The 18,919-nt window shown below is 39.0% G+C and overlaps 1 protein-coding gene across 2 annotated transcripts in view; it reads left to right on the forward strand.

The window, feature by feature from the left end:
• The window catches only part of Celf2 (CUGBP Elav-like family member 2), a 780,843-nt gene that overhangs the window by 127,806 nt on the left and 634,118 nt on the right, over positions 1–18,919 (forward strand). The window lies entirely within an intron of this gene.

Below are 18,919 nucleotides of genomic sequence, written 5' to 3' on the forward strand. Positions count from 1 at the left end.
AGGTGAAATACTTCAAAACTAGTGAGTGAATAATTTTCATTTAGGGTTAGTGACTTACCCAAAATAACTAACAGTGAGATTCTAGGTATTAAGACAATATAAGATTCTGAGTTTTGGGGTACCAATAATGAAGTCCCAAGTATTAGCTGAATGAAGCCAAATCTTTTTTTTATGGCATTGGTTACACCTGGGGAATCTCACAGAAGATACTTAGTTTGGGAATTTGCAGCTTAAAGTAGCTGCTTAATTTAGATGAGAGAGAGCTTTTTTGAACACCAGATGTGTTTTACTTAAGAAAACCAGATTAATACTGGCCCGGGGACCCAACATCATTCATCCTTAGTGACTGTCCATTACTCCAGGCAAAATAACATCCTGGACTTAGCACATCCCACAGGATACTTAATTAGCTCCAAAGACAAAATTAGACACTGCAGATGCCTCTGTTGTTTCATCTTAGAGCTCGAGGGGTTGGATGGATCTGGGAGCCAGACTACTTTATCATCTTTAATGGGTGTTCTTTAAGGAAAGATTTAAAACTCCATCCAGGTTGAATTAGAGTCAAGGGGAAATGAAAGCAAATGAGGCCTGACCTCCCAGACGGCGTTCCATTGCATCCTGCATTCGGTACACTTCTAGCTCTCCTGATCTCTCCCCAGGCCAACCACTCACCTCATGGGCAGGTCTAGCCTCACATTGAGACTAAATAAATGGTGTGATTTAAAGGAGTGTCCATCCTCATGCTTTTACTCTGCCAAATATCTTCTCCTATAGTCCAGGATTCCCCAGCAAACAGCAATGATTGCTAACTTCAACTACCTATCACTACAAGTACCTATCAGAAACACACCTCGGGATCTTTTCAAATATATAAAATAAGACAACAGGAGATTCACGAAATCAGTGGCCTTACGTTTTAATGCTCTAGAGATAAGGGGAGTGTGTAACTGTGATTTATGACCAAGATTGGGAGCAATGTCCTACATGGACCAGGATGAAAAACAGTTTGCTTGTAAGCATTATCTGCTCCAAGAGAACCTGCCTGAATAGAGCAGTAGCTACCACCCACTCCTATCATGTTAGTGTCCGTTTTGTCTTCTTCGTGTTCTTCCAGTCTGTTGTGCTCTGCCTATATTCCAGGCGAGAGAACTAAGTCCAGAGAGGAAATATATATATATATATATATATATATATATATATATATATATATATATATATATGCATTAACTGAGGTCTCACAGGTTTGCTGGCAACAGCTGAAGCCAGAACCTGGTTATTTTATTTCTCATTCAGTGAACATTCTGCTCTGCCACCACCTGCACCATCATCATCAATTTGCTTATTTAGCATCTATCATGGGTGTCATCCCTCTGCAATAAATCGTAGTGAAGTTGGAAGGAGAAAATGGTATGAAGTACCCAAAGCTGTGTTTCAAGCACAAAGAATGGGTTTAGAAGTGTTTCCTTATTAAGGATCTTTTTATACCACCTGTGCAGACATACGCCTCCCCAGGAGCATCCCAACAAAATCCTTTGAGCAGCTGATTAGAAATGTGTGGTTGGAAACAACAAGGGGGTACAGAGGGTGGAGGGCAGGGTAAGAATAAGGACAAGGCTTGGGGTAGTCCGTGCAAATTTGGCTGCGGCCAGCTCTAACCCTCTTAATAGAATCAATAGATGCTTCTTACAAAGGAACAGATAATTGGCTCCCAAATTCTCTTTTAAGAACAGATGGGAGGTGGGAGTTGAGAACTCTATTCTGAGATTGCAGTAATCACATTAGATGCTATGGTTTTAGCCAAATCACCCAACTGGCTTGTGACTCAGTTCTCTCCATCTGCCAGTGTGCTAAAAACATGGCTGTACCATCTTCTGTACCTACTTGCCTCAGAGATATGCTTGGAGGGACAATGTACAAAGCCCCTAGGATGTTTTGCATTGATTCAAAAACTACTCAGTGTACAAGGAATGCACTAATCATTATGGTTAAGGAGAAATTAATTTTAACCTTTGTAGTCAGTGAATATCTGTAGCCCTTTCTAAATGTAAATATTATTTTCAAAAGGACAATTGATCTGGAACCTATTTATGTGGATCAATATATTTTGCTGTGCCTCCTATCAATTAAGATAACTAGTTCAGGCTGAGATACCCTTTGATATTTCGATCAAAACTAAAAGGCAGAAAGCAACACAATGAACCAAGGTTTTCAGTCAGTTAAATAAGATCTATCAAAATGAACATGCTACTTGCTTGATTGAATGTACCACAACACCCAGCATTATTAATTAGAGTTGTATCTTTAAGATATTCAAGGTTTTTAAAAAATGAGAATATTCTTCCTACACAAAGATATAGCTTCGCATTCTGTCTGTCTGTCTCTCTCTCCCTCCTTCCTTCCCTCTCCTTAAAAGTGGTGCCAACTCAATTACACAAAATTTTTCATTCTGAATTTTAGAATATGTGTGAATATCATTTTATTCTGTGAGTAGCTTTGGAAAGTTTACATAAGTTACAATTCAGGGTGGCATTCTTTTTTAGCAGTGACATTTTTGATGGTTCATTTAAAATGATTATGGCTTCAAGTTGTTTTCGCTAATGTGAGAGAACTTTAAAATCTTAAATTTATTTTTAGACATACTTACATGCTGTTTGAAGATGAAGTTGGAAGTTTGAAGGAAATAGTTTTTCTTTGATTCAGCTCTATTTAATTTTCAGAAAAGTGTTCTTTCACGCTAATAGTTTGTGTCTATGTGATGCCAAAAGAGCCAGTAATGGGTTCAGAAAGGTCATTAGAAAGTTAAACTTGTAATTTGGTAGGTAGAAGAAAATCAAGTTAATTGGCTCAGTTTCTCACTTTTACACCAGTATTAGTGGGTTGATGGGAGGAAATGGCAGAGTTCTTAGTTGAGAAAGAAAGAAAGATGGAGCCCAAGACAGAGTCAAAAATAGATATTTATGAAAGTCAGTATCAGTTAAGTAAACCTGGAAGCAAAATAGCCATACAGGGACTTAGAACTGCATTACTTTCTGTCTTTCAGGAATGGACAAGTACAGATAAGATGAGTGGGTGGATGGAGGAGGAAGGTCCTAGGTTCTGCTACAATCCCATTCCGGTGTGAGTTGACATGGAGAGGGTGGAGAAATTACCTGTAGTAGGCCAAGTCAGGGATATTACTCTGTGTTAACAGCATGGATGAGGAAGTGACCACCACCAACAACATGTAGATATTGCCAGAGTCACAAAAGCAACCAGAGAGTTGTGTATCCCACACTGACACTATGGATGAGCTTGGAGAAGATCTCTGCAGCATTGGGCCCCTCAAGAAGGCCAGTCCTGTAGTTGGACACAGAGACATGTTGAGAGACAGCAGGTCAAGAGCCTTGAACCACCCTGACTTCTTCTACTGAGTTACTTTGAGGGAACTTTTCCTGCCTGTGCATTATTCCTCTTGACTTCTTCACTTTTAAGATACAGAGATGCCTCCCCATAAATTTACCTTGGCAAAACCCTAGAAAAAGTGGTGCGCCATTGTTGCTTTCCTAAGCCTTTTAGAAGCCATCAGTCATATGCATTTGAAATGGTGACATAGCTGTAAAAAGCCATGTGAATAACAAAGCTAGTATCACTTGAAATCAGTGCTGGCAATGCTAAAAATCAACATGATTGAAAAGTCCCTCCCCTGAAAATCAGTGTCCTCTCCATCCTTGTCTAACCTGACTTCCAGGTTCGGTTAGTGATTGACAGTCACACCAGACACACACGAGGCCCATTAATTATACATAAACACTCAAGAACATGCCAGCACCTCCACACAACACACATCTCTCCAGATGACTGGAAAGATAGACCTATAGATATAGAAATATAAAGGGTCTTTTTATCTGTTTTATAACCAGCTAAGGAAAGTTATTTGTCAAAAACAGACTAAGCACAAATTTAGTACCACTCTTCAAGACTATGGAGAGAGAGGAGGAAGAGATTCTGTTCTTATTCACAGCATTCTCTAAATATTAAACATGACTGTAAGAAAATCTAACATTACACACTAATATGTAGTTAATTTAAGAAAAAGAAAGAAAAGAATCACTCTATCTACTTGTTATTGGATTTTAATGGAAACAGATGGTGAAATGAAAATATCCCTTCAAGCCTATTTATTATTAAGTTATTAGAATTATTAGATTTTTTTAGATTGTTAAAAGTATTAGGTAAATCCTCCTAGAAATATGACAATAGTGATGTTTCAAAAAGAAGAAAGAGGAGGAGGAGGAGGAGGAGGAAGAAGAGGAAGAGGAAGAAGAAAGAAGAAGAAATAATGACTGTAAAAAGGCCCCATTGTTAAAAAAAAAAAAAAAAAGATTCTACAGTGCTTTATAGGTAAATCAAATTCCGACATCCATTCCATCTTTTGTCTTGGACAGATTCCCCAGGAGAGGGTGTAATGATAAATGTGTCTATAGATTGTGTGAAAAGGAGGAACCATAAAGTAGTAGTAGTAGTAGTAGTAGTAGTAGTAGTAGTAGTAGTAGTAATAATAAAAGACACACAGAATTAAATGCAAGTTCTAATCTCAGATCTGTTACTAGTCAACCATGACCTAAGCAGCCTTTCACCAAACAGGCAAGAACTCTACTAGATACAGGGACATACGCACCAGAGGGAGAAAGGGGCTAATAAATCATTCTGATTAACAGAGACAAATGTCTCCTAGAAGTGAAAGACTTAGCATTTCTGAATGAATGGAACATGTAGAGAGATGCAGAAGAGCCACAGTAGAAAATGCTAATGGGAAGACAGAAGGAGGGTGACTCATGAGAAGTGAGCCTCTGAGTTCCTTCAGGCCTCCAGACGGCCATGTATAAGAGGATGGGTTTATGTTGACTGTTCTTCCTAAAAACCCTGTGACACTTTGGTTACTTTCCTTCAGAAGTTGTGTGCTTCCCTTTGGGACACCATATGTGGCCAGTTTCCATGTACCTTAAAAGCCATGTTCTTACATTGGTCCTCTTGACTTAGCTAAGATGTCTGGTCACTTTATCCTGATGAAAAGCCTAGTTTTTTGCATCAAATCAATGCATCAAGTAGACTTAGAAAAGTCTTGTCTGAATTGCAAGGACAGAATCCTAGCTGGATGTTTGAATCCATAGTCAGATAAGTACAGTTGTTTTAATTACTTAATGAGCACGAGAAATTTAAGAGAAAATAAAACATCAGAATAAATAAAGCAGTGTAATAAAATCTGCAGTAAGTGGTCATTCAAAACAATATTGTGAGAAACTTGCTTATGAACTCTTAGCTGAGTAACTTTAAAAACAGGATTTTTTTTTTTTTTGGTATTTTCCTTTCCATAGATCATGAAACAAATGTCAAGTGGAATCATAAAGGGTGTCCTTTCTCTTTGTACTGGAAGTGAGGGTGGACCACGTGGGGGATAGGAATATTACTGTTGCTTGACAACATTATGCTCAGAAAATATCAAAAAGCAAAGAGAGTTTAAAATGGGTATTTACATATAATATCCATGCATATTTACATTTAATATCATATTGGATTTAATTTTATTACTTTCCGGAAGGCAATTGGGAGAAAAATAAACACAGTGGAATGTTATCTCATTGGCATGCAGAATCAATATGATAATCACATGGCTGATATAAACTCATAAGAAAATGCTCCTGACATTTCATCGGAGCTTCTTAATTTAGTATTTACAATGTCTGCGTGAAATGATATAGTAGTTTTATTGTTTAATTATGGAGATGGCAGAATGTAGCCAATTCCTGACTTTTCCCCCTTAATTACTATTAACTTGCTCTCAAACTGTTGAATGCAGACATATATGAGTTGATCTCCTGTTAGGCTTTCTATTGCTTGTTCGGAAAATAATTTCTAATCCTCCCTGAAAATGCTTTGAAAGAAGAAGCTTTTCCTCTCCAATATGTGGACTTTTATTGTGAGCAATAATGAAGCACAGGGGTATGATTATGGTGAGATAATCACAGTGCAAAACAGAAATGATGCTTTGGAGTAATATAACTTCCCCAAAATGATTATTCATCTTGCTCATGTCCCTTAAATTTATTGCTCCTTCCTGTAAGGTGATGATCACTTTTGGAAACAAGAGCTGAATTTTTTTTAATTAGGCTCAATGTCTATAATTTTTAAATACCATTATTTGGACTAACAAATGTGTAATAGAGGGTAAGTCAAAATGAGAGGTAAACAAATGTTTTGGCCTTCTCCCCAGATACTACAGAATTCATGAGAGTGGGCTCTAACCCAGTGTAATGTTTGTAGAAAGGAGTCTGGGCGTATGTTTCTAGAGTAATTTGGATTTGAGAATCTGGTTTAACCAATCTCTGAGGTTGATTAGGTTGACCAGATGTTTCCTTTCTCCCCCAGTTTTCTCTTGAAAATGACAGCAATGCTGATGTTTTGGAGATTAAACACTAGTAAAATGTTTTTTAGCATTCCCACTCTTTCTGAATGGTGGGACAATTTTCCCCTGTCCCCTGCCCACCTCATTTCTCTTGAAATAAGTAAATCTTCCAATCCCTGGGATACAGATCCCCACTACAAAGGAAACCAGTGTGAAATGCAAGGCTTTACCTCTCCCCCAGCAGCAACTTCCATCAGGCAGTGCTCTGTAGAAGCTATTTTTCTGACTTTAAAGGCAGATCTATCTTATGGCAAATGGCTCCATTTAAACAAAACAAAACAAAAAGTTATAAAATTCCACTGTCTCCAGACCCGATAGTGAGTGATTAACATTCCCTACAACTTCACAGAGGCTGCCACAAGGAACTCAGCAAGGAAGAATTGATTGAGTCACTTATTCAAGAATAAAAATGAACAAGGTACTGGGCCTGTTGACAGGGAGAGAGATGAGGCCAGCCTTATCTTCATGTTATTGCCCTTGCCAGTTGCTATCACACTATTAAGATAAAGTGGGTTACCCAGGTTTTATAAGCCACTGATTAGAAATTGGATAGTGAATTCAGAATTTTCTCTCTGCAAGTATGGTCAGAGCCCAGATAAAGGTGAGATGGTAAATGAAAAATCCACTCTTTAGGAAACAGACATAAGGAGCAGTCCAGAGAGCTCATGTAGCCAGACAGAGCTTGTGCGCATGTGGTGCTTTTCTTATAATGGCAGGTAGTGATCCAGGAATGGGCACTGAGGAAGAGGCAAGCCCCCACGAGCTTGATAATATCTACAGGCTCAGTTTGTTCCATCTAATTCCTGTCTCCCAGTTCCTGGGCACTGCCTTCCCATCCCTAAATGAGGTCTACTAAGATTTAGCCCTTGTTATATGACAGTAACCTATTCACTGTTCTCTATTATACTTTGTAAAGTCATAAAATGGAAGCACAAAATATTTACTCCAAATGTTTAGGGAGATAAGAAAGTCAAGCCTCATTATTCATGAATTTTCTATTTATTCATTCTCCTTCCTAAAATTTTTTTGTAAGCCCCAAATCAATATAATACATTTGCTGCTCTGTCAGTCACACATGGACATGTACAGGGCTGCAAAACACTTGAGTCGGCCAACCCACACGTTCTCTGCTCAGGTTGAACAGGGCAACATGGTCCCTTCTGCTCTTCTGCTGTGAATAGGTGTCCTATACATTCACTACTTAATACAATTTTTCCACATTGTCATTTTTGGTGATTTCTCTGTTTAAAATGATCTCTAAGCATAGTGATGAAGTGTTGTCTAGTATTCCTAAAAACAAAAAAAGCTACGATGTTTTCTTATGGAGAAAATAAACTTCACCCAGGCAGGAATTGTTCTCTTCAATAGCAGGGATTATGGTGCTATTAGCCATGAGTTCAATATTAATGAATCAATAATCTATATTAAAAATGTGTATTTAAACAGAAGCATACATAAAATAAGGTTACTATTGGTCAGTTGATGAAAATGTTGTGACCAGAGACTGATAGGAACCTAACCCTGAATTTTTTCCAAGGAGCAATGGTGCAGTATTTGCTAATTCATTGTCTGTGGTCACTTTTGTAGAATATAACTACCACAAATAATAAGCATCCACTATATAGTGGAAAGTGAAAAATACCACATAGACTAAAAGTTTGCTTTTTGACTGTATCATTATTTAAAAGTTCTACTATAAAGCAAACTCAAAACCTATGGTTTAGAGGAAATGATAAGATTCCATGACCTCTTGTCCTAGAAATGACTACTAATGACTACATCTTGGTCCTTAGCAAGTCTCTCAATCTTTCTGGACACAGCTTAGTAAATAAGATAGAGGTGTTATGTAAAGGTTGCCTCTGGGTATCAGATCCTATGGAAAATGCTTAATAATTATGTGTTGAATAAATGAATAAGTGGAATTTTGTAGTAATACGAGATCCTGCTGCTCTTGAATGTCATCATGCAACCAAAACACTTTCCCTTGAGGTGCAAAGAGGCTGTTTCCTACCCAAGAGAATGGGAGTGAACTCTCCTTTCACTTCTCTTTTCAGACTGGACAACTTCCTGGATTGACCAATATCAATTGAGATATATCAAATGGTTTTTCACATCTCTAGCAACTGCATTTTCTAGAAGAATTTTAAAAAGGGAGTTTTAATGGTGATAGGCTAAAACTATAACTTTGGGACAGTGACTTGGCAAAATGGGGATAACGGACAATCAGACTTACATGGAATGGAAACAGCTAATATGCATTGATTGCTCACTCTGTGCTGGGCACTCTGCCAGGTGTTAAGTCACTTAATATTCACAACAACACTCGGAAGGAAACTGTCATTAACCCCATTTTAAAGTGAAGCAAGCCAGGCACAAGAGGTTAAGTAATTTGGCAAAGGTTACACAGCTGGTAAATGGCTAAACTGGGCTTTGAACCTAGGCCATCTGATTGCAGATTCCGGTCTTTAACCACTAGATGCATTAGCCCCTCAAGTATCCTCTTAGGAAGCATTAAGAAGCCAGAGACTCCACCATGCCTTGGGCTTTGGAAAGGGGGAGATAGATCCAAAAGAGAAGAAAATACAGGTAAGGGAGGTCAGAGAGAACCAAAGTACAGAAGCAATGCCAAAAAGGGGGCACGTCTAATTTACACTTAATGTTCTGATTCCTTAATACCCCAATTCTTTCCCAATTGGAACTAAATTTCTGTGCCAGACTCAGAAAGCATTAGGCTCAGAAAGGACCCTGGATGTTATGCTGGATTTTTTCCCTTCCCTTACTCCTTCCCTAAACCAAAAGAATCTTGAGCTCTTATCAACTCAGCTGTCTTAATACTTCTTGACTCTTAAAGGCTTTCTCAATCCTCAATGCTGTATCTTCCATTTAGCCTCCCATCATCTCCTGCCTGCATTGCTGCCACAGACCACTCTTTGGTTTCTATGTCTCCTGTCAAACCATCATCAAATAACCCACCTTGAAGGGCATTTTAAAAATACAAATTTGATTCTGCCTAAAACCAATCGATGGCTACTTAATGCCATAGGAATAAACCCATTTCATGGTGCATAATCGCCTGGTCCCTTTTTCTACCTAGGCTTTCCTTGGAAGAAGAATACTTTCTTCCATCTCAGAGCCTTTGCACCTGATAGACCTTCGTCCTTTTGTATCCAATATGCAAGCTGCCTGATAAAATCCCACTTTTCTTTTTGGATATTTGAGTGATCATACCACCCAGGAAGCTAATCCCAACTCATAATATTTGGGTTAAATCATTCTGCTGCACAACAATAAAGCCCCAACCAATTCTCCTTGTAGCTCTTAATACAATATACTGTAATGGTCTTTCATTTGTCTTTATCCCTGCAATTTGGCTGTGGACCAGTACTGTCCTCATCTGTCACAGGATCCCCAAGGCCTCTGGCAGCCATATAGTAAGCAGTATTCAATATTATTTGCAAGTACTCTGCCACTTACTAGCTGCAGGAAAACCACATAGACTTTGAGTCTGAGGTTCAAATGCGTAGAAATAATACATGTAAATCTTTGTAGGAAGCTTCACATACTAGTAGCCACTGGATCAACTTGGGCTCATGGGTTTATTTTAAGATCACACAACTTTTATAAAGATTGATGTCAACTTCCTCAGGTAGATTATATCTCCAAAGCTCACTCAGTCTTCCTCACTCCCTGGGATCTCACCAACCTGACTCCAAAGGCATTAGAGTTTGTGACCTCTGATTTACATGGCTCTGTGGTGATAGAAATTTAATGAGACAATATTGTTATATTATCGAGACAGTTAATGCCAGAATTACTTATAATAGAAGTGTCTTTGTTTGCAAAACCATCTTCCTAAAAGGTAGGATGGAAGTTCAGGCCCAAGACTTAGGTACCATCTGGTGCCATGATTCTTGAAAAGAGGACAGAATTGTTATACATAGGAAGAAAAGGTCATCTGGAATTGTTATGATGATAGAATGGAGACTAAGATGGGAGAAAAGAGTCAGAAGAAAGGAAGAAGAATTGACAGATTTCGGAGAGAATATTCTAGGTCAAGGTTGTCAGCCTTGGCCCCATATACCTAATTTGGCCTACTACCTGTTTTGGCCAATGAAGTTTTATTGGAATATGGCCACACTCTGTGTCTAAATTCTTAATACAAAGGCAGGGTTCAACCAGTTAACAAAAACCACATGCCCACAAAGTCTAAAGTACTTACTCCCTGGCCCTATGAAGAAAACACGTGCTGACCTATGACTATGGAAATGGTCAGCGGGCTAAACCCTTCCCTGGTTACAATGACTCATCAGAACTTTTCAGATCAAAAAGCCCTAATAAGCTATTGAACATGGAGCATAAATATCAGAGCCTCCTTAATTCTTTGGGATGAGCTACTTTGCTCATGAGGATTTTTTTCAAGAGGATTTTTTATGGCACATTGGAAGAAGAGTTGAGTTTCATATCTGAGTCAAACAACATAGCAGAGATCCCCATCCACAGAAACAAGAGTTTATGCAGCCATGAGAGTCCAGGTATCTTCTCAGAATGCACAGGAATCCCAGAGAGAAATTGGTTAGGCTCAAATGCTGGGAGAGGTACATGTCAATCATGTACTTCTTTGAGAGGTGAATGTGTCAATCATATAGCAGAGACATGGAGAACCTGAAGAGACCCACAATGAGATCTACAAATAATCTGTTTATCAGAGATAGCAGAATAAACTTTAATAAACAAAATAAAATCAAATACACCTGCCATGAGGATTAGAGTGACTTCTATGAATGAACCTTAAATTTGTTCTAAGTTTCCTTAGTCCAGAAATAATGGCAAATAAGAAATATTGCATGTGTCTTTCTATTTAGGGAGAATAAAAGCAAGCTGATTATTGGAAAGTTTTCCTCACCCATAAATCTTAAGAAGAGCTTCTCACATAGGACCTTGATGTTATTTAGAGTGACAAAATGAAAAACAAAGAGCTTCTCAGACTAACTTCACATTGTAAGACCTACAAAAGTTTTCAAAGATTCCTACTTCTAGACATGTCCTTGCCTTGACAGAAGGGCTGAAACCCAGGCACCCATAAAACACCACGGGTGCTTCTTACATGTGGCCAGGATTAAGCCCCCAAAGGATAGTACATTATTTTAGATACTTTTAGAAGCAAATCTCAAATAAACCTTTTGATCTTGAGACTAACAAGTAAAGGACTTTTAATGTAATTCAGTGAAGGATTAACCTCCTGGAAGAGTGGAGAGATTCTTGTAGAATGTCAAGGTTGTCACCATAAGAATTGAATATTTCAATGTTGAGATAAAGGTGAGTGATGGGGACAAGAAGCAGACGGCAGGCAGGATGTGTGTTTGTGTACCTGATGTTGGAACCAGATGGTGCAGAGCCCTTTTCGTGGCCACAAGCAACCTGGCTTTAAACAATAAAACGATTGGATGAAATGCTGTCTCCCACGAAGAAGAGGTAGCCTGTAGAAGTGGCTCCTGTGAATGGTATTTGCCAGAATTTGAAACCTCTCTGCAAAGAGTATCCAGAGGACACTCCTCTTATTCTCCAGTGGGCAGCAGATGTGGGTAATCTGTGTAATAAACCCACATCAGAAAAGGGCTCCATATTTTACTAAAAGGACAGTTTGTGAGTTGATTGCAGAATAATCATTTCATTTACTCTGAGTTATCTCTACTAATATTATATTCTGATTCTGCAAAGATGCTGTTCTTAGCAGTGGGAAACCATGTCATGCTGTCAGTGTTTTATAGGCATGAAGCCTCTTTCCCTTGGGCAGAGTGGACTCCATTGCCCCCAGCCACCCAAGGCCAGTGCAATAAGGGCCACCCTTGGAAACATCATGCCAGCACCAGTAGCTTCTAGCACTTACGGGAGGGAGCCCAGGAAGCTAGGCATTAGGAAACAATGGACAGCCTTGGTCATTTAGCTTATCAGCAGACATTGGGAAGTTCACTTAACCTCTGCATCTCCGAGACAAACCAGAGACAGTGAAAAGGAAGGGTATCCGTTGCTTACTTTTCACCACTGTGACAAGGCACTGGAGCAAATCAGCTTAGGAGAGGAAAGATTAATTTGGGCTCACAGTTTCAGAGGTTCACAGTTAGGTCCGTGGCTGGCTGGCTTCATTGCTTCTGAGACTATGATAAGGCAGAATATCTTTGCAGAAGGGTGTGGTGAAGGAAAGCGCTCACTTCCTAGCAGCCAAGAAATAGGGAGAGAGGAAGGGCCCAGGAACAAGATATACTCTTCCAGGGTACATCCCCCATACTCTACTTACTGAACCTCCTACAGTTTCTACCACCTCCTAACAATGCCATCAAATTATAAACCCATCAGTGGATTAATCCACTAATGAAGTTAGAGCCCTCATGATCCATTCATTTCCCAAAAGCCCCCATTCTGGAGATTGTTACATTAGAGACATGAGACCTTGGGGACATATTCCAGATCTAACCATAACAATATTATTAAATAATGACAATGCTGAAGATTTTTTTTAGTGTTTACATTTATTGGGCACTTACAACATGCCCTCCCCTGTACTAAGTGCTTTATGTAATCTTAGCTCATTTAATTCTTATCCCAGCTCCGTAAGATGGAGTGTATTATCTCTAACTTCCTAGTCAGGAGGATAGATGCAGAGGTTAAGTGAACTGCCCAGTGTCTGCTGATAAGCTAAATGGCCAAGGCTGTCCTAGAATCCAGGGAGTCTGACTGCTGAGTTGATAGGCTTAACCCCACACCAAAGAAGGTGGAGAGCCCATCGGATAAGAAGCTGATAAAACTGGACTCAGCAAGTCTCTGAGTTGACTCCTTTGCTCTTGTCTCTGCATTTCTTCTATTGACTGATTATACAGAGTCGTTCTTGTTCTTCTTCTTTTTTTTTTAACTTATTTCTGTGGCGTGGAATGAGAAAGAACAGGATGCACTAGGCAGTGTGCACTGGGAAAAATATTCCCAAGGGTGACAAACAGATCCCTGTCTCCCTGGTCTTCAATCCTTTTCATCATCTCCTCTACTTTAGTGACAGTTGACATGAATCACAGCTGAGCTTATGTACGAATTTCTACAATCCATACCAAAAATATGCTCCATATCCGCTTCTACAATCCTCAATCAGAAAACTTTCAGTACCTTTGGCCTTTTGCCTTTGTTCCGGTATGTGTGAGTCATAGGGACAAGTCACAATCATGCCCAGTTGTATTACTATATTCACTTTAAAGGTTTGGTGTTCCTCTATATCATCAGAATGATGTTGGTTTTCAATATGAACAATTATCTGGCTTCCTTAATCAATTCATAACATATTTGGCTAATTTGGTCAGTCAATGCATAGGAGCTCTAAAAATGACCCAAATAAATGTTGTATCGTGTTTTCAGCATAGAAACTAAGCTCTTCTGCTGTTATGTATGTTGAGTGCAGAAACCCCTAGAGATAACAGTCTCAAATCTCCATAGATCTATAAATTTGTGAATAACATATTATACTCAGATGTTTTCCTGGAATTTGATAAATTAAGACAATCGTTCTCGGTGCTGAGATTTTTTCTTTTTCTTTCTTTTTTTTTTTTTTTTTAGAGAAATCCTACACTGCTGAAATAATTCATGGATAATCATCTCCCTCCAGGGAATGGGAGGAGAAGGAGCAGATTCACAGGGACACAGAGGCAAATGGCAGGAAGAAAGTTCCTGTTACTGCCTCTTTTGTTGTTAATAATAAAATAAGATGTCACATGGACACATGTGTCCTTTCTGCTCTTGGCTCTTACCAGCAGCAACATTGTGAAGGCTAAATGGGTGGGAATATTTCCTTAGGTTTCAAAAAAAAAAAAGGGTGAGATAAAATAAATGAACTAAGAATCTCAGTTTTCACACTGCCCCTTTCTGCCCCTTTGTAACCTATTTTTCCCCTAAAGTCTTCCCTAGTTTGATCTCAGTTAATTAGAGAGCAACTGAGTAAAATGTAGGAAAAGTGAGAGCGCTCCTCAACCTTGTGGGCATTGTATCCATAGAAGAGACAAATTAAGGAATTCCCCCATTTGGCCTTGAATTCACTTGCTCCATTATCAATTGTTGGCCTTCTAAGTCTCGTGACTGAGGACAATTCTAAGGATGAAAATGTAGCAGCAATAACTACCAGCAACAACAGAGCCAACATTTACAAACCTTGTACTATGGGCAGCTACCATTATGTATTAATGCACTGAATGCTCAGAGCAACCTTTTATAAGGTACTTGAGTGGATACTGATATTAATCCCCTTTTACACCAGAGGCAACATTGTGGACCTCAGACGCACAGTAATAATGCCTTATATTTTTGTACTACAAAATCATCGTGTTTGGCTGGATCAGCTGGGAATATCGTGAAGTTTCAAAACTTCAAACCTTGAAGGAGAACTTGGACAGCAAGGTTTTCTCTTTAATGAAATAGCCTCAGGCTGGAAGTGAAAACCCCTTCCTTGATCATTTATAACTCAGGCTGGGTTTAGAAAACATCCTTGTAGGGCCAACTTCCTTGAACGTCCCTTTCTTCACTGCGTCCTTCCCCTTCGATCCTTAGCCCAAGCTCTCAAGACATTCAGACTTCTTACTCATGCCTCTTTGAAGAAGTGCAGAGGTACAGGAGCACACACCATCTTCCTAAGCCCCCAGGGATAGGGTAGATCCAAGGGTTTGGGTCTCTCTGAGCTAGGGTGATTTTCTTCATTCTCTTCAGATCATTTCTTTGAAAGCTGTGGTCATTGAGTCAATTTCATGTGATGATGCTTTTTCTAACAATAGAACACTGTCTGCTAACAGTCAAACCTAGTACAGTGTACAGAATATAACGACAGCAATCCAGTCGGGCCTGTCACTGATGATCCTCAAGGAGAGAGATTCTGCTTTCACCTACACAGAGAATGGCATTTGGGGATTTGTTCCCATAAGAACCAAAATAAAAAGCTAAAGTAGACTTTCCCCCCCACACCACCAGGAATTTACTTTCATTAAGCTGATATTCTTGTGTGTCTGCATCCAGTTGTGAAACCTGCTTTATTGATTTTATAGTACCTTGCAGGTTTAGAGCCACGGACTCCCACCTCTACAAACAGCTTTCGAATTGCACCAGGGTCCCCATTCATTCAAAAGAAAAGGTTCTTTTCAAGTCCAAATCTCACCATGCATTCATGTTGGGATGAATTTGTATTAGTCATAGGTGTAGAACAAATGAGATAAGACTGATCTAGGGTGGTAAATCTCCCCGACCTAAGTGAGTTTCATATGCAGTTAACAGCATGCAAATTTCCTAAACATGATTAACAGCTTCATGCATGTGAGACCCATCAGCTACTGACAAAGCTTTCAGAAGGGAAAGGAGAAAAAGAGAGATTACAAGTAAACAGATTTTCTTGAATTCTCCCTCTAGGGTTTTTGTTTGTTTGTTTTTGTTTTTGCTATAGATTTTTATTCTTTCCTTTTTTTTTCCTTTAGAGCTTGATATTTAATGCTCTTAAGGGTTCCTATATTATTGAGTTGAGACAGAATAATTCTTCAGCTGGCTAACTCTGATAAAAGCCTGCAGTATATTCTCTATTTTGTGTACTTCATTGACACCTTATTAAAATGTGCTTTCTTCTGTATATTAATTTTGGAGTCCTCTAATCCTAAAAAAATCAATCTTTAAAAAAAAAATCACCTGTTTAAAATAGGACTTTTAGACGATAAGTATTTTTCTCTGTCAGCACAAACTGACCACTTATGAAGTGGCACAGGACTCAGAATGTTTGCTGTTCTCATTGTTTTGGTTGTGGTTCTTGTTTTTTTGGCATCCATAATCCCTAGCGTCCAAGGAGCTCATGGGGCTTTGTAGAATAGTACAAATCAGAAGGTCCCTCCAAATCCCCAACTTCAGATCTTTGACATTTGAGAAGTCATTGCTAAGTGGCCGTCATAGCTGAATTAGAAATTTATCGGAGAAATCAAAATTCTCAGGTCACCCAATAAAAATGTATAGAGGGCCTTCTTATACTTGGCCACCCTCAAGAATACCTTGATTTTATTTCTGGAAAGAGGTGAACAAACTTCAGGCAGGTCCATAAGACTTCATAGCTCAGGACTGGAACTTTCTAGTAAAACTTCTGAATAAATGCATATGGTATTATCGGGAAGAGGAAACACCTAGGTGCTCTGGCTCTCTCAGGATGATCAGAATTCAGGAGGCTACGCTCTGTTGATAATGACAATTTTCACTGCTCATCAGCTAATATTAAATAAGCAAGTGGTCTCACAACTCCATCCTGTTAGTCTTCACTCTACCTGGTAAGCTGACATTGAGAACAGGGCAGGGAGAGAGACTATAGGAGGTCAAAATTCCATAATATGCAGTGAACTGAGGCAGAGCTCTAAGACCTGCAGGCTCCATTTCTGTCTTGCACTATCTACGTATTCCAAAGCTCCTTCTTGGATATTGACTCATTTGAGCTTATCAGGCAACAGGAAAGTGAGAATCTCAGTGAACAGAGACTTGGAATAAAACTCTGAAGAGACCTGTATAGCAGTAAAAGAGGTGGTCTGAATAAGACCCCAGCCTGAACCCAAAGGACCTTCCTGTGTCTTTTGCTCTCAGAACACTTCAGCTTCTACTCTTAATTAAACTTTCTACATAACCTTCTAAAAATGGAATTCTCTTTCATCTTCTACCAGACGTAAGCTTCGTGAGAGTGGGACTACACATACTTGGATTGTTCCTCATTGAATTCCAAGTGTTAGGCCTATTATTTGGGATCTTGTGCTTGTCTCATGCTTCTCTGACCTCTTAAAATCAGTAAACCCCACATTTGTGTATGATGTGTCAAAATGCATTCTACTGTCATGCATAACTAGTTAGAACAAACATATATAATATATACATACACACACACACATACACACACACACACATATCAAACCCTGTATGGCACAGTCCAAAACTCAGTATCCTGGTATCTGTAGAATCAAATATTTTATTATCATGTAGAAGAAGCTGCTTGCTCCTTTTACAGGAAAGAAACCAGAGGAAGGGAAGGGAAGAGACTCATTTATGGAGCACTTACCTACCATATGCCAGCCACTCCGCCAGATCCCCTCTGTGTGTGTGTTTCAACAGTCCTTCCCAGAAACCGAAGAAGTGAAGAGCATAATATCCATTTTGGAGATGAATGAATCAAGCATCCAACATGAGCTTACCTATAGCCCCTGGGCCAAAGGGAGCTGGCTGCACACTGACTCATGTGTCTTACTGTGCATCTCTTTTCTGTAGCACACCACCTTCCTAGAGAGAAAAGCACCTCCAGAAAAGGATGCTGGAGATAAGTAAGAGACACAGTCAAATTCTACAACTCCAAAGCTTCTGAAGAGTAGAGAGGATCCACATTAAATTGGATTTAATCCAATTTCTTGAGCAGACCATGATTGATACCAAGATTCCATCTCCACGGGCGAGTCAGTAAATGCTGAATCTCCAGGCTTCTGAGCTCTGGAGGGTGATTACCCCAACTTCTCCAGCACCCAAACTGTGGACATGTGCCCCAAGAATTTCTTGGTGCTAGTTTTCTCTATCCCTTACACAGATCCACTTTCCTACCCTCTAAAAATAGCTTCAAGAATTTTGCTCTCATTGTTTAGAAGAAAACAGTGCTTGAAAAAGGCCCTCCTATGATTGAAAATATGACTATGACTATGGATTGAATGGAGACCTGTGCTTTTAAATTTTAGGGACTTTTATTTCCTAGAAAATCTGCAAACAGGTTTTTTTTTTTAATTTCCTCCTTAAATTTAATTAAAACTCCCTTTACATCATCTTAGATAAATGTCTAACTATCATGCTTTCTGCAACATAAACTGCAAATTCATTGTTACTTGAACTACATTCTTTGTGGATTACTTAAACTAAGATACTCTGGGAATAACAATCTTGCTTAAGAAAGAACCAGTGTGCTTTGAGCTAACAGAACTCTTCCAAGGAACTGTTCTCCAGAGAGGACATCAGAGTGCCTTGTGCCCTCCATTTTGAAATGCTAATCAGAGGTACTTATTTAGGAACCTGGACACATTGCACATGATGTCAGATCATTCAGTAGTACTTTGCATAAGTAAAGCACTACTGAGGACAAAAAATTAAGCTTTTGTAAAGCTGTTTAACAATAATCTATCAGTTGTCTCACCCCTAAAGAAGTTTTACCCTGGGGCTGGAGTTGTGGCTCAGAGGTAGAGCACTCACCTAGCAAGCGCAAGGCCCTGGGTTCGATCCTCAGCACTACATGAAAATAAATAAATTAAATAAAAGTATTGACAACTACAACTAAAAAATAAATATAAAAAAAGATGTTTTTTTTCATTATAGACAAATCTGTACTCAACTATTATTCTCTGCTCTCTCATTTCAGAAGTTAGATAATAAAAGAATAATGGAATAATATCTTGCCAAGCAATACACTCC

The sequence above is a fragment of the Ictidomys tridecemlineatus genome, chromosome 10, assembly GCF_052094955.1.
Source record: "Ictidomys tridecemlineatus isolate mIctTri1 chromosome 10, mIctTri1.hap1, whole genome shotgun sequence".
Lineage (NCBI taxonomy): Eukaryota > Metazoa > Chordata > Mammalia > Rodentia > Sciuridae > Ictidomys > Ictidomys tridecemlineatus.